Below are 14,512 nucleotides of genomic sequence, written 5' to 3' on the forward strand. Positions count from 1 at the left end.
CAGGCTCCCGCCGCCCTGGCGCGCCTCGAGGCCTTGCTGCGGCAGGCCGAGGTGATCGAGGCGCAAGTGGCGGTGACGCCACGCCAGCGGTGCCACGTGGTGGGTCCCGCCGGCGCGACTGTCAGGAGACTACTGCAGGAGTTCCATGACGTGCAGGTGAGAGTGCCGCCAGCAATAGACAAGGTGTCTCGCACCGTGCTGCTGCGCGGCCCGCGCACCCAGGTGGCCGGCGCGGAGGCATTTGTCAGGGGGTGTCTGAAGGCCGCTGGCCGCACCGCCCACGCCGCTCACGCTGGCCACCGTCACGCCCACCACGCCCGCCGCCACGCCCACAGTCTCGCCCATCACTGAGGCGCCATTTAATAAATTAAATGGTCTATTATTGTGCGTCTATTAATATGTGTTTATGTGTGTGTGTGTGTGTGTCCTGATAAATATATATATGTATAGCCATATAGAAGGACATCATAACATTGACAATATTCCAAGTTATGATGAAATATGCATGAATATGTACCCATGACAATATTCCAAGTTATGATGAAATATGCATGAATATGTACTCATGACAATATTCCAAGTCATGATAAAATGTGTGTGAATATGTACCTATATGTATAGCCATGTAGAAGGCAATCATAATATTGACAATGTTCCAAGTTATGATGAAATATGTGTGAATATGTACCTATATGTATAGCCATGTAGAAGTCATATGTATGAATGCGTGTATGTATTGGCATAACTTATATAATATTCAAAGTCATGATTAATTGTCTTACGTGCGTTTGTGTGTGCGTGAGTACGTGCGCGCGTGCATATGTGGATTCTAACATGGACGAAAGGAGAAAGTGTGTGTGTGTGTGTGTGTGTGTGTGTGTGTGTGTGTGTGTGTGTGTGGAAGAGAAAATAAAAGAAAACGAACAAAAAAAGTCATCAGCGACCAAAAATAAGAATGAAGAAACTGAAGAAATAAAATCAGAAAATGAACAAAAAAAGTCATCAGCGACCAAAATCAAGAAAGAAGAAATTGAAGAAGAAATAAAATCAGAAAATGAACAAAAAAAGTCATCAGCGACCAAAATCAAGGATGAAGAAATTGAAGAAGAAATAAAATCAGAAAATGAACAAAAAAAGTCATCAGCGACCAAAATCAAGGATGAAGAAATTGAAGAAGAAATAAAATCAGAAAATGAACAAAAAAAGTCATCAGCGACCAAAATCAAGGATGAAGAAATTGAAGAAGAAATAAAATCAGAAAATGAACAAAAAAAGTCATCAGCGACCAAAATCAAGGATGAAGAAATTGAAGAAGAAATAAAATCAGAAAATGAACAAAAAAAGTCATCAGCGACCAAAATCAAGGATGAAGAAATTGAAGAAGAAATAAAATCAGAAAATGAACAAAAAAAGTCATCAGCGACCAAAATCAAGAAAGAAGAAATTGAAGAAGAAATAAAAAAAAAAAAAAAAAGTCATCAGCGACCAAAGTTAATAATGAAGAAATTGAAAGTAAAGAAACTAAAACAATAAAATCCAAAAAAAGGAGAAGGAAAAGAAAAAGCGAAAATGAAAAAAAGTCATCAGCGACCAAAAACAAGAAAGAAGAAATAAAAGCAGAAAATGAACAAAAAAGTCATCAGCGACCAAAATCAAGAAAGAAGAAATTGAAAGTAAAGAAGAAACTAAAACAATAAAATCCAAAAAAAGGAGGAAAAGAACATAAGAACATAAGAAATAAGGGAAGCTGCAAGAAGCGACCAGGCTTACACGTGGCAGTCCCTCTATGAAATATAATAATATTATATAAATTAATAGCTAATATAAATAAATTAAATAAATAGCTAATATAAATAGGTAAATAATTAATAGCTAAGGTGGGAAGAAATTTATTTTTCTGAACTTTTAATTGTGGAGTTTTAAAAATAAATATCATCTTTTTGTATTATAATTTTGCTCTTTTGTCTGTCCATTTACTCTTAACATCTGTGGTGTTTAATACCCCACATTTTTTATTTTCATTTTACAAACTTATCATTTCTTACTTTATTTTCACTGTGCAGTTAAAAAAAAATATATATATATACATATATATATATATATATATATATATATATATATATATATATATATATATATATATATATATATATATATATATATATATATATATATATATATATATATATATATATATATATATATGTATATGTATATATATATATATATATATATATATATATATATATATATATATATATATATATATATATATATATATATATACGAGTATATATATATATATATATATATATATATATATATATATATATATATATATATATATATATATATATATATATATATTATGTATGTATGTATGTATGTATGTATGTATGTATGTATGTATGTATGTATGTATGTATGTATGTATATGTATGTATGTATGTATGTATGTATGTATGTATGTATGTATGTATGTATGTATGTATGTATGTATGTATGTATGTATGTATGTATGTTGATTCTGTTTTCGTATGATATTTTTTGTGTTTTGTTTATGTATTAACCTTTGAGTGTACAGCAACTCCCACAAGTATGTGTAAAGTGTGGCGCGAACTGTGGCATAATGAACAGTATGACACCTGCTGCTTGATCGATCTATTGCCCTGGTTATTATATACGGCAACCATCCCTAGTGTGCAGGGCTGCCAACTGTTGCCACCGTAATCACCAAACGTGTCAAATAATATCGTCCATTGTGTCAGAATGTAAACCTTTTATTTTTTTAAAGATAGTTTTGGGAGCCACTGTACGTGTCCTGCCTGTGAGTGTTGTTAGTGAGAACAAAGTTATTTTTTCCTTGCTTTTATTGAGTAGTTAAAATGATAATCCTCTTTTCGTATAATACTTTTGGTCTTTTATTATTTACCTTTTATTTTTTTAAAGATAGTTTTGGGAGTTACTTTACCTGTCCTACCTGTGAGTATTGTTAGTGAGAACAAAGTTATTTTTTCCTTATTTTTTATGAGTAGTTAAAATAATAATACTCTTTTCGTATAGTACTTTTGGTCTTTTTTTTTTTATGTATTTACCTTTAATCCTACCAGTCTTACCTGTGGCTATTAATATTTCAAGTGACAAGGTGATTATTCCTTATGTAGATTAAAAAGACAGCAATCCTCTTTCGCATAACATTTTTGTCCTTTTTTTTTTTAAGTAACTAGCTTTAGTTCCACCTGTCATGTTGTCCTTCATCTGTGTTTATTAATAGCTAAGGTGAGAGGAGAGTTATTATCCATTACTTTTTATTGAATTATTAGGAAATAATAATCCTCTATTCTTGTAATATTTCCTGCTTTTCTGTTTATATAATTACCTTTAATTCCACCTGTCTTACCTGTGGCTATTAATATTTGAGGTGAGAAAGTGATTATTATTCCTTGCTCTCCTTGTTGTGTATTTCCAAAAGACAATAATCCTCTTTACTATAACATTTTTGCTTCTTTCTTTATGTATTTACCTTTCATTGAACCTGTCCTCTTCTCTTCTACCTGTGTTTATTGACAGCACAGGTGAGAACAAGGAAATTACTCTTTACTGTCTCGGTTTTGTATTTCAATAAGTAATGTTCCTTCTGTGTGATTATTACTGAGTTATTTGTGTCTTTACCTTTCATCTCACCTGCCTTACCTGTGTGTGTTCACTCCTTAGGTGAGAAAGTTATTAGTCTTGGTTCTCCTTTAGTGGCGATGGAAAATATTAATTACCTTGTTCTTGTAATATTATTTAGTTCAGGTGTTGTATCTACCCTTAGTGTTTATCTCTCATTTACCTTTGCATGTTAATTGGACAGGTGAGACTGGTTCTTCTTGTCTCTCTCGCTCTTGGTAGTGTTGCTAGAAAAGTAATCACCTTGTTGTTGTTGTTGTTGTTGTTGTTGTTGTTGTTTTTGTTTTTGTTGTTGTAGTTGTTATTATTATTATTATCATTATTATTATTGTTATTATTATTATTATTATTATTATTATTATTATTATTATTATTATTATTATTATTATTATTATTACCATTATTATTATTATTTAGTTGTTGTGTGTAAATATTTACCTTTGATGTATCGTGCCGTACCTGTGTGTACTAATTGTTTAGACGAGAAAGTGCTCATAAATTGTTCTCATTTTGTAATTTTGCTGAAATAGTAATCATCTTATTTTTGTGTTATTATTTTGTTTTGGTGTTTATCTGTTTACCTTTGACATTTACCTGCTCTGCCTGTGGACATTAATTCCTCAGATTGTTGTTGAAAAGTAATCTCTTTGTTTTGCATCATTATTATCTAGTCATCATGTTTATCTGTTTGCCTTTAATATTTACCAGTCCTTCCTGTGTACATTAACTTCTCGGTGGGGACAAAACAATCATTCCTGACTCTGTAGTGTAGACAGGAACAAAAGTCAATCATCCTCCTTTATGTAATAACTTTCCTTTCTTATGTCTATGCATCAACCTTTTTTTTCTCTCTCTCTCTCATGCTAACTCATTTTTCTACATTTTTATTTATTTTTGTTTATTTTCTCCTTGTCTAACAACATAATTTGTAATTCTCTTTTGTGTAATAACTTCCTTTCTTTATTTATGCATCTACTTTGTTTTTTTTTTCCTTTGAAGCTTCTCTTTCCTTTATTTTTCTTTCTCCAGTAACATAATTAATAATCCTCTTTTGTATAAACTTTCTTTTGTTATATATGTACCAACAACTGTTTTTTTTTTCTTCTTTTATCCTCATTTTTTCCTTCTTTTTTTCTTTTTCTTTCCTCTTCTTTTAACACTTTTATTGCTCTTCTCTGTTTAGGTGTTTGTGTCCCTCCTTCCCTGTGCTTGTGTCATACATCAGGCGAGGACAGGATGGCTACAAGTATTCTTTATCCTCATTTGTACTGTAACGAAGTTCAGATTTTCTTTTCTTGTACCTTTGTTAACACTTTATTGCCAATGACAATGTGACACTTACTACTTCATCTCTCCATAGACTAACATTTTTTAACCTTTTTTTGCGACCTCAGCACTCCTTGCGTCTAGTCTGGACACTCCCGCGCCCGTTAATTCTAATATCTGGTTGTATTAACTACAGTTGTATTAACAGTTGAAAATGAGGCTAACTTCATCAAATATAAAAGTACACACCCGATAGTTTGGTGTGCCTTGCAAGCAGCATTTACACTGTACCGCAACAATATACGCAGCATTTTTCAGTCCCCCCTAAAATTGATCTCAGCACCACATGTTCAGAAACACACACTGCCCTTTACGATTCTGACTGGGCCACTAAAACATTTGAGACTCGATCACTCCTGTTGATGTCACTTCGCGCTTTGAAATCACACACTGCGCTTACACTAAACTCTTTGATCTACTTGTCACTGCCACGAACGAATGGAAATGTGTAGCAATCTGAGAGAATAATTTCAAAAGACGTAAACAATGAGGTGCTTGGAACCTTCCGGGGCCTACTGTTCTATTTCGGCTCTGTGTGTTATTTATCTAAGGTAACCCAAGTGAAGTGAAACGTGTGTCATTAACAGTCAAGAGGTCAAATTGGAGCCATTCAGTGGGTTAGTAGCTCAGGGGGAGAGAAAATGAAACCAAGCAAAGTTTAGACAACAGAAATACTTTTTTTGACGGCAGCAGGTGGTACTTCGTCAGAACTTTACTTATTCTGAGGCTAAGGACCAAAAGGAGGCGCGCAAGATACTACTTCAGAAAATATGATGATGAGGAAAATGAAGTTAGACATTGAGGAGGAGAGGGAGAGAAAAGTCCAGAATCATGGAATAAGAAGCCGAGAGAAAGACGGAAAGAAGAGGAGAGCTACAGAAAAAAATGAGGAAAGAGAAAAGAGAGGGAAAGAAGAGGAGAGGCTGAAAAAAGTCACGGTAAAGGAATAGAAGAGACGGAAAGAAGAGGAAAAATACAAAAAAAAAATAGGTCACAGAAAAAGAAAAAGAAGAGGATATAGAGGGAAAGAGAGAAAGAAGAGGAGAGATAGCAATTTGGACGTAAGCCAAGGAGTTGTGACCTTGCACCCTGCCAGTATTGCCGAGACGCCCTGAGCCAGAGGGGCGTGGTGGATGGCTTACCATCTCCCCTTCCTCTAACAGCGGGGGAGGAACTTGTCTGGCGTGGAAACAGATTAATTTTCTAGGTTAGTTTTTTTTTAGAATGATTTGATTTCTTAGGTAGTTTGTTAGGATAAGCTGGAGTTCTTAATTAGCCTGTTAGAATTAGTTTATCTCGTTGGAATTCATTGATTTGTTAGTCATCTTGTTAGAATTTGTTTATTTCTTAGTTACCTCGTTGGAATTAATTGATCTCTTAGCTTGTTAGTTAGTTCATTTCTCAATTAGCTTGTTAGAATTTGTTGATTTTTTAGTTAGCTTGTTAGGAATAATTCTCAAACAGACGAGGAAATGTCTCCTGCTGATGTATTCCTTCATGATTTGGTCCAGCCTCGTCACTCCTTGACAAAATTATAGCATCTTCTAGCCCCATCCTGATTATTGACCATATAGAATCTTGGCTACATCACTGTGTTGTCTCCCTTATGCCACTTGCACACCTCCATCAGAACCACAGGAACATAACACGACAAAATATGGGTTGGTGCATGAAGTGATGAGGCCTACAAGTGGCAGTCCCTGTAGAAAACCTACCTCTCCTGATTACTAACCCTGAATATTTTGTTTGTCACCTTGTTATATCCCTTATGGCACTTGAATACCTCCATCATCACCACTTTTAACCTATATACACCTTTCCTCTGGTTGCCATCTCCCTTATGCCACTTAAACATCTCCATCAGCTTCACTCTTGACCTACATGTACCTTCCCTCTGTTCTCTGCAGCCCTTTTGGTGTTCCACGTGCCGAGCGAATCCGGGGAGAAGGTGACTCGGGGCATCTCGACGCTGCTCTCCATGACTGTCTTCCTCATGACCATCAGAGTCCCTGCCGCCCACTGAGAAGACACCGCTCGTCAGTGAGTACTACACCTCGCCTCTCACTGCCCTCCCTGTACTGTGCCTTACAATATACTGCCTTTCTTGTACTGTGCCTTATAATACACAGCTCTTCTTAGTAATGTGCCTCACAATGTACTGGCCTTAGTAATGCGCCTCACGATACACTGCCCTCCCTGTTCTGTGCCTTACAATATTGACTTTCTTGTACTGCGCTTTACCATATATTGTTCTCCCACCTTGGTCTCGTGGGACTCAACTTAATATTGGTATAAGTTAACCTGATATGATCTGACTTTTACTGTTACTTCTGCTGTTACTGGTGGTGGTGGTGGTGGTGGTGGTGGTGTTGATGGTGGTGCGACTACTACTGCTACTACTACTACTACTACTACTACTACTACTACTACTACTGCTACTACTACTACTACTACTACTACTACTACTACTACTACTACTACTACTACTACTACTCACCATCATTACCACCACCACAACTGCAACAACCAGCCCAGTAAAAACACCACAATCCCACCATTAACAACAACAACAACAACAACAACAACACCAGCAACAACAACAACAACAACAACAACACCAGCAACAACAACAACAACAACAACAACAACAACAACAACAACAACAACAACAACAACAACACCAGCAACACCAGCAACAACAATAACAACAATAACAACAACAACAACAACAACAACAACAACAACACTAATCTAACCTAACCCAGTCATTCCTATCAAAGAAAGTAGGTATTGACAAGACCAGCCTCATCCATCAGGGTTCAGCGAGGACTCTAATCTCACCCCTCGTCTGTGTCTACTTTCCTCACTACGGGAATAAGCACAGAGAAAAGGCGTTGCTACCACCTCGCCCCTTCCCCTTTAGTGGCCTTTCACAACATGCTGGGAATGTAGAGACACGTACTGTGCTGGCGAGCTGAAAAGTAATAATAATGCACTTGTGTGAGGTTAATTGATAGATAGATGGATATATTGGTAGATAGATAGATAGATAGAGATAGACAGAAAGATAGAGATAGATAAAAAGATAGATAGATAGATAGATAGATAGATAGATAGAGAGAGAGAGAGAGAGAGAGAGAGAGAGAGAGAGAGAGAGAGAGAGAGAGAGAGAGAGAGAGAGAGAGAGGGCCACTGCAGAAAAGTTAATGGCCCATGCAAGTCCAGCTCAGACCACACCACCACAAGTCTTGCTGCCTAAAACTGACCAATTTTGTCCCAAACTTACGTTGTAATTTGCAGTATTCTTCTTTATTACTGAGTGTCCTGTTAGCCTTCTTTATCATGTGTGTGTGTGTGTGTGTGTGTGTGTGTGTGTGTTTATATAGTTAAGGTAGTCTCTGTTTCTCTCTATGTGTTTTTCTGTGTCTATTTGTGTCTGTGTCTATTTTTGTTACTGTGTGTGTGTGTGTGTGTGTGTGTGTTCGTTTTTTTTTTCTGTCAGTTTTTTTTTCTGTCTGTTTGTTTTTCTGTCTGTTTTTCCGTTTTTTTTTTGTTATCCTTATGCATGTTTGTGTCAATACGTGTTTGCTTGTCTGCCTGTTTGCTTGTCTGCTTGCCACTGTGTTTGTCTGACTGCCTGCCTGCGTGTCTGTCTCTCGGTCTGTTTTTTTTTTTTGTTGTTTTTTGTTTTTTATCCATATTTCTAGAATATTGCGTTGTTGTTGTTGTTGTTGTTGTTGTTTGTTTGTTTTATAAGTAACGATGCCACCATAAATTCTATGAAGTTAGTCCTTAATTGTCTTATTTATTTATTTATTTATTCTTTTTCTTATTCATTCATTCATTCAGTTACTCATTCATTCATTCACGTCGGCTGCTACGTTTTGTTTTTTAATGAGTCACTTGTCTCACCCACTCAGCCAATCATATTAATCAATTACTCAAACTTATTCACGATCATGCACTGTACATATCTGTTTAGCAAGTGAATGCGGTACCTTGATCTATCATTCATTTGTTATAGTTGTTATTTAATGCCACGTGTCGCTGCTGTTACTACTCGTGTTGTTGACAGCAATGGCGAGGGTAAAGTACCAAGTTAATCCCTGCAATATTTTTTTTTCTCTTCACTGCGCGTTCATCACTTATTGCAACAGTTTTTTTTATTCTGTTCAAATCCTTCCTCACGTGTTGCTCTTAATCCCGTGACGTGCTGTTCATTTGTTGCTTGTATGCTGACTTGCCCTGTGTGTTCATTAGCACGGATCATTTCTGTGTGTGTGTGTGTGTGTGTGTGTGTGTGTGAATTATGTAGGGCAGTGTTGTGTTGTGATAGATATGTGTTATAAGGGGGCGTGTGTTGGGTTGTGGTGTGTAGTCAGAGGGCGTGTGTTGTTTTGTGTCGTTGTGTTGTGTTTGGGCAGTGTGTTGTGTTGAGTTGTGTTGTGTGAGGGAAGTGTACTGTACTGTGTTGTATTGTGTTGTAAGAAGGCAGTATGTTGTTTTGTGTTGTGTTGTAAGGGGCTTGTATTGTGATATGTGTTGTGTTTGTTTGTGTTGTGCAGCGTTGTGTTGTACTGTATCCTGTTATGCTGCAAGAGATCAGTTTATTGTAAAGGGGCACAAAAGAATTACGGGTATTATTTTTTTTCTTTTATTTTAGCTAAAGCAAGAACTATATCGGTCATTGAACTGCCGATGTGTTGAACCAAATTATTTGTTTTCTTTGTCATGATACTTGACGATGCTAATTATAAGCAAAGACTTCTCAAGCTAATATTTGTCCTTTATAGGGAATTTACTTAGCAGGATGAAAGCTTCCGACCAAGAGGAGGAACGGCGGGTGGAGGAATGGAAGGGAGAGGGTGGGGGTCCAGGGGAGGGTGTGTGTGTGTGCCTCATGAATTGCAGGCATGGAAAAGAATGATGCACGTTATGATGATGATTATTATTCTTGTATTTGTCATTTCAATAATTATTATGATACTAATAAGAGCAACAACAATATTCAACTTCCCAGGAACTTATCAGACTCTCTCTCTCTCTCTCTCTCTCTCTCTCTCTCTCTCTCTCTCTCTCTCTCTCTCTCTCTCTCTCTCTCTCTCTCTCTCAGGAATGTTATTTCTATATCAGTAAGAAAAAAAGGTTTGTGTCTCTTCCGTTTCATAAAAGGATGATTTAAATCTCTCTCTCTCTCTCTCTCTCTCTCTCTCTCTCTCTCTCTCTCTCTCTCTCTCTCTCTCTCTCTCTCTCTCTCTCTCTCTCTCTCTCTCTCTCTCTCCATGAAGCTTTAACCCGCTATTTCTTATCCTATCTTGATTAATGGCTCTGAAAATTGAAGTCACCCGATTCTCAGGTGGATTTCATTTCCACGCAGATATCAATAAGCGGTAAACATACCTGCCTCACCTGCATTCATTACAAGGTCATGGGCAGGCGAGGAGCAAAACACTCATTGAGAATTAAGAGCAAAGAGGAAAGCTTGTTACCAGAAAATTCACACTGTAGATTTACTTTCCAGGAAGCGAAAGGTCGGAATAATTAGTCGAAGCTCAGCATGTCCTTGACTTTTGCTGGTTGTTGTTTGAGTGAAGTGAGTGAGTGGGAAGGGAGAGGGAATGGATGAATGATGCTTTTGTGCTGAGCGTTACCACGTGCTGGAAGTAAAAGGATTACCATGAATAGAAGATACTTAAGAATAAGAACAGGAAAAATCTATACACGACGAGAGAGAGAGAGAGAGAGAGAGAGAGAGAGAGAGAGTTATAAACAAAGGATTTAAGCCAATTATTTATTAAGACTCTCAGTATAATTTTTTCTTTAATTTAATATCGAATAATGGGTAATTCACCGTTTTTTTTTCAATCAGCAAAAAAAAGGAGAAAAACAATTTATCATGTACGACACACACACACACACACACACACACACACAAATCACACACACACACACACACACACACACACACACACACAAAAAAAAAAAAAAAAAAAAAAAATTAGGGTACAATACTAATAATGGACTCAGTGAATTTGTACATTAGCACAAAAGCAAGTGGTGTAGAAACGTTGTGTGGTGCAGGAAAGGAAAAGAGTGAAGGAGAGTTTTCAAAGCGATCAGGGGAAGTGAGGCGCATGATCTGTCAATGGCAGAGTGAGCTGATCGATAATGTGTTTGTGTTGAGACAGACTCGCAAAGCTCTGGAATTATATTGTAACTAGCCTTGCCTTTTCACTGCTACCTTTTTTTTTTCTTTCGCTAGATGTGCTTTTAAAAGGTTTAGTTTCTCGTAAGAGCTATTTTTCAAGAGCATAGAAACGTAAGGGAGGTGCAAAGAATACTATTGGGTGTTCATGTGGTAAATCCTGTATAAAACACAAATACCTGTGCCTGCCTATCATGGCGTTCCATAAATCCGTCCAGTTTTTTTTAAAAGCTCCTTACTAATCCGGTACTAATGACTCGATTACTGAGTCTGTTGCTGCCATGTGCCACTCTGTGAGGTCATTTCTCGCTATGTCTTTGTCTTTTTTTTTTTTTATCTATATATATTTCAATCTAAACTGAACTTGATCTTGTAGTCCTTTCTAGATTACAGACCATAAGAATCTTGTCTGCATAACCTTTGATGTAATTTCCTCTATCAGTCAGTTGTTTGTCATATCACTTTTTTTTTCAGCCAGCAGTCAGGTTTTTTTAAATTTTTTTTTCTAACTCGTAAGAAAAAAACATTGTTTATTATTATTATTATTATTATTATTATTATTATTATTATTATTATTATTATTATTTTTATCATTTAATATTATTATTATTATTATTATTATTATTATTATTATTATTATTATTATGTTTATTGATTTGTTACTTATTTTTGTTGTTTGCGTCAAGCTTTGGGTAGGCTGTGTACTGTAACTCTTCTGTGAGGCTTAGATCATCAGCCTTTTCATTTGTGGAGGCTTAGCTAGTCGCCCCTTGGTCTTGGTGGCGCCGATCACTGGCATCATAGTATCCTTGCTTCATTTAACACAACAATAAAAAAAAAAAAAATGAGAGAGAGAGAGAGAGAGAGAGAGAGAGAGAGAGAGAGAGAGAGAGAGAGAGAGAGAGAGAGAGAGAGAGAGAGAAAGGAAAAAGAAAAAAGTTCTCGAAAGTTTTCTTTCTTCTATTGTCCACTACTACTACTACTACTACTACTACTATTCCTTTGCACGGTCAAGATACCGCAGCTATTTAACATTTTTGTCAGCGAGTAGGCTAGACTCTAAATATCGTGAACTAGACATGTTTTTTGATAAAGAGACAAGAAACAACCTTTGCGCACTTTTTTATTTTTCAGGCTATCTTAAAAATTATATGTTCATTTAACAATAAACCAATATATTCTCATTCAACCTTAGAGTATAACCGCAACTGCTGCCACAATATTAATTAGGCTTTATCTCACTGCTAAGTCTTAATTTTATCAATTATTTAATATTACATGCTGAGAATTAAACTTAATAGAAACAAATATCCTTTCATCAATGGTCTGTTATATTATTTTTAAACTACTAAATATTACATGCAAAATCTCACTACTACTACTACTACTACTGCTATTATTACTACTACTACTACTGATGATGATGATGCTGATGTAAGTACGCTGCTTGACCTCAATACGAGGGGAGTGCAAGATGGTTTTGAGTCCCGCTATTAAGCTACTAATGAAATACAATATACGCGTGTTATGCTGCCCTCTTCATACTTGACGTGTATTACCGAAACGAGATTATTTGAGCTGCAACCTTAGCGTGAAGTGAGCAATATGTGAAGGAAGCTTAGGTGGATATATAGATAAAGTATCTTTAGGTGGATATATATAAATAAAGTATAATGCAGTACCTTTATTGCGCACCCACAATTAAAGGTTTCGGTAAATGAACGCCAGAAGGTAGCGAAATTATTCCAAACAAAAATATTAATGACTTATCTAGGCAACCTGCTCAGAAGCCAAGGAAGGAAAGCGCAGGAATTACCCAAGATGCAATGTGCAGTTATTTGTTTATTTATTTATTATTATTATTATTTTTTTTATTGAGCATGTGCAGTAATCATGATGCTTCGCTGGCGTGAGGGACGCAGCCGCGGGAATGGAAACCTGCCTTCTTCTTCCGTGGGGTCTCTGTAATTTCTTTCACGCAAATGATAAATGTTCATGAGTTTGGTGGGTTCAATTAATGTTTGTAATTACTGCCTTGGTGGAATGGGCCAAGAAAAAGCTGGAATGCCGCGTCTTCCTTGGCGGGTTTTGTGTGGTCGCGCCCTCGTCTCGGCGTCTTGTTTCACCTGCTTTTAATTGACTTCAGTGGAAACCGATAGAGTTACAAGAGATGTCTTCCAGATCATTGTCATTGGTGAACAAGAGCTGTACACCATCAACAGAACAGAAAAAAAAAAAACTAATAACTAATATTTTCAGTAGCCTCTGAAAATAATCCTTAAAAGAGAGAGAAAAAAAAAAAAAATCAGGAATGCATGACTGAGTCTCAAACATCCGGTGGTGAGGAATCAGTGGTCAGTCTTATCGCGCTTGTGAAATAGTGTGCAGGAAGTGAGTGGGTGCTGCCGTTCATTCCCAACTATTACTCTTTAGTCATTTCACACGAGCTGGGTGGTGCGTGTCCCAGACATGTGTGGACGAGGCGCATAAATTAAGTCGCTGAGGGAGATGATTTTGTGAGACAGCGGAAGTGTGTGGTGGTGACAACCCGCATTTGGTGTTGGAGTGTTTTCTGAGTGTTGCCGTCTGGTCTGTAGCTGTCTAGATCAAGTTGCCTGTCGGAAAGGAGTGCGGAGATTTGCAGTGGTATAGTGTTCAGAAGCCGGCATGTCGCACTCCCTTTTTGTGAGTTTCATTTTCCTTGAGGCCAAAGTCCCCTGGTGTTCTTACAACCTCCTTGCAAAACTTGAGAATATATTTTTTTTTTATTATTTATTTATTTATTTATTTTTTATTTTTTTTTATTTTTTGTACATTTTAGTAGATTAGAGGAATTAGAATTGCGGGAAAACCCTAAGCTGCTATTTTCGGGATCAGAATACAGGGCTAATTTTAGGTCACCACCAATTTTTTTTGCTTTAGTCCACCCTTCTATTTCGAGCTCCGCTGTTGTTACGTATTATATACACTGTGAAAACAGAGGGCGTTAAGCCGCTGACTCGGTCAGATAATTCAAAGGAAGGGCATGTTAAGCTCTCGCAGCAAAAGCCTTGATCATCTGGCTCAAGGGTCGCCTTCAGCATTCACCACCAAGGACGTGCTCCAGTCTGAGGAGTATTGCTCTCGTGCCCACGCTCTTGAATCTTCCGAGTTTTCCACCATCTGGCTACGACTACAGAGTCATTCTCATACTAAATTTATCTGTGCTGTATACCTCTCTCCTAAATCCTCTGACTATAAGAAATTCTTTGACTACTTAACTTCCGAAGTGGAGCACATTCTGACCCTCTTCTCTAAGCTGGAAATCTC

The 14,512-nt window shown here is 36.8% G+C and overlaps 1 long non-coding RNA gene across 3 annotated transcripts in view; it reads left to right on the plus strand.

The window, feature by feature from the left end:
* Positions 1-14,512, plus strand: part of LOC135102136 (uncharacterized) — a 78,490-nt gene that overhangs the window by 10,792 nt on the left and 53,186 nt on the right. For all 3 annotated transcript variants that reach the window (XR_010269537.1, XR_010269538.1, XR_010269536.1), the window contains exon 2: positions 6,906-7,038. This is a non-coding gene — a long non-coding RNA (uncharacterized LOC135102136). The remainder of the gene's footprint in view (positions 1-6,905; positions 7,039-14,512) is intronic.

Source organism: Scylla paramamosain, chromosome 7, assembly GCF_035594125.1.
Source record: "Scylla paramamosain isolate STU-SP2022 chromosome 7, ASM3559412v1, whole genome shotgun sequence".
Taxonomy (NCBI): Eukaryota; Metazoa; Arthropoda; class Malacostraca; order Decapoda; family Portunidae; genus Scylla; species Scylla paramamosain.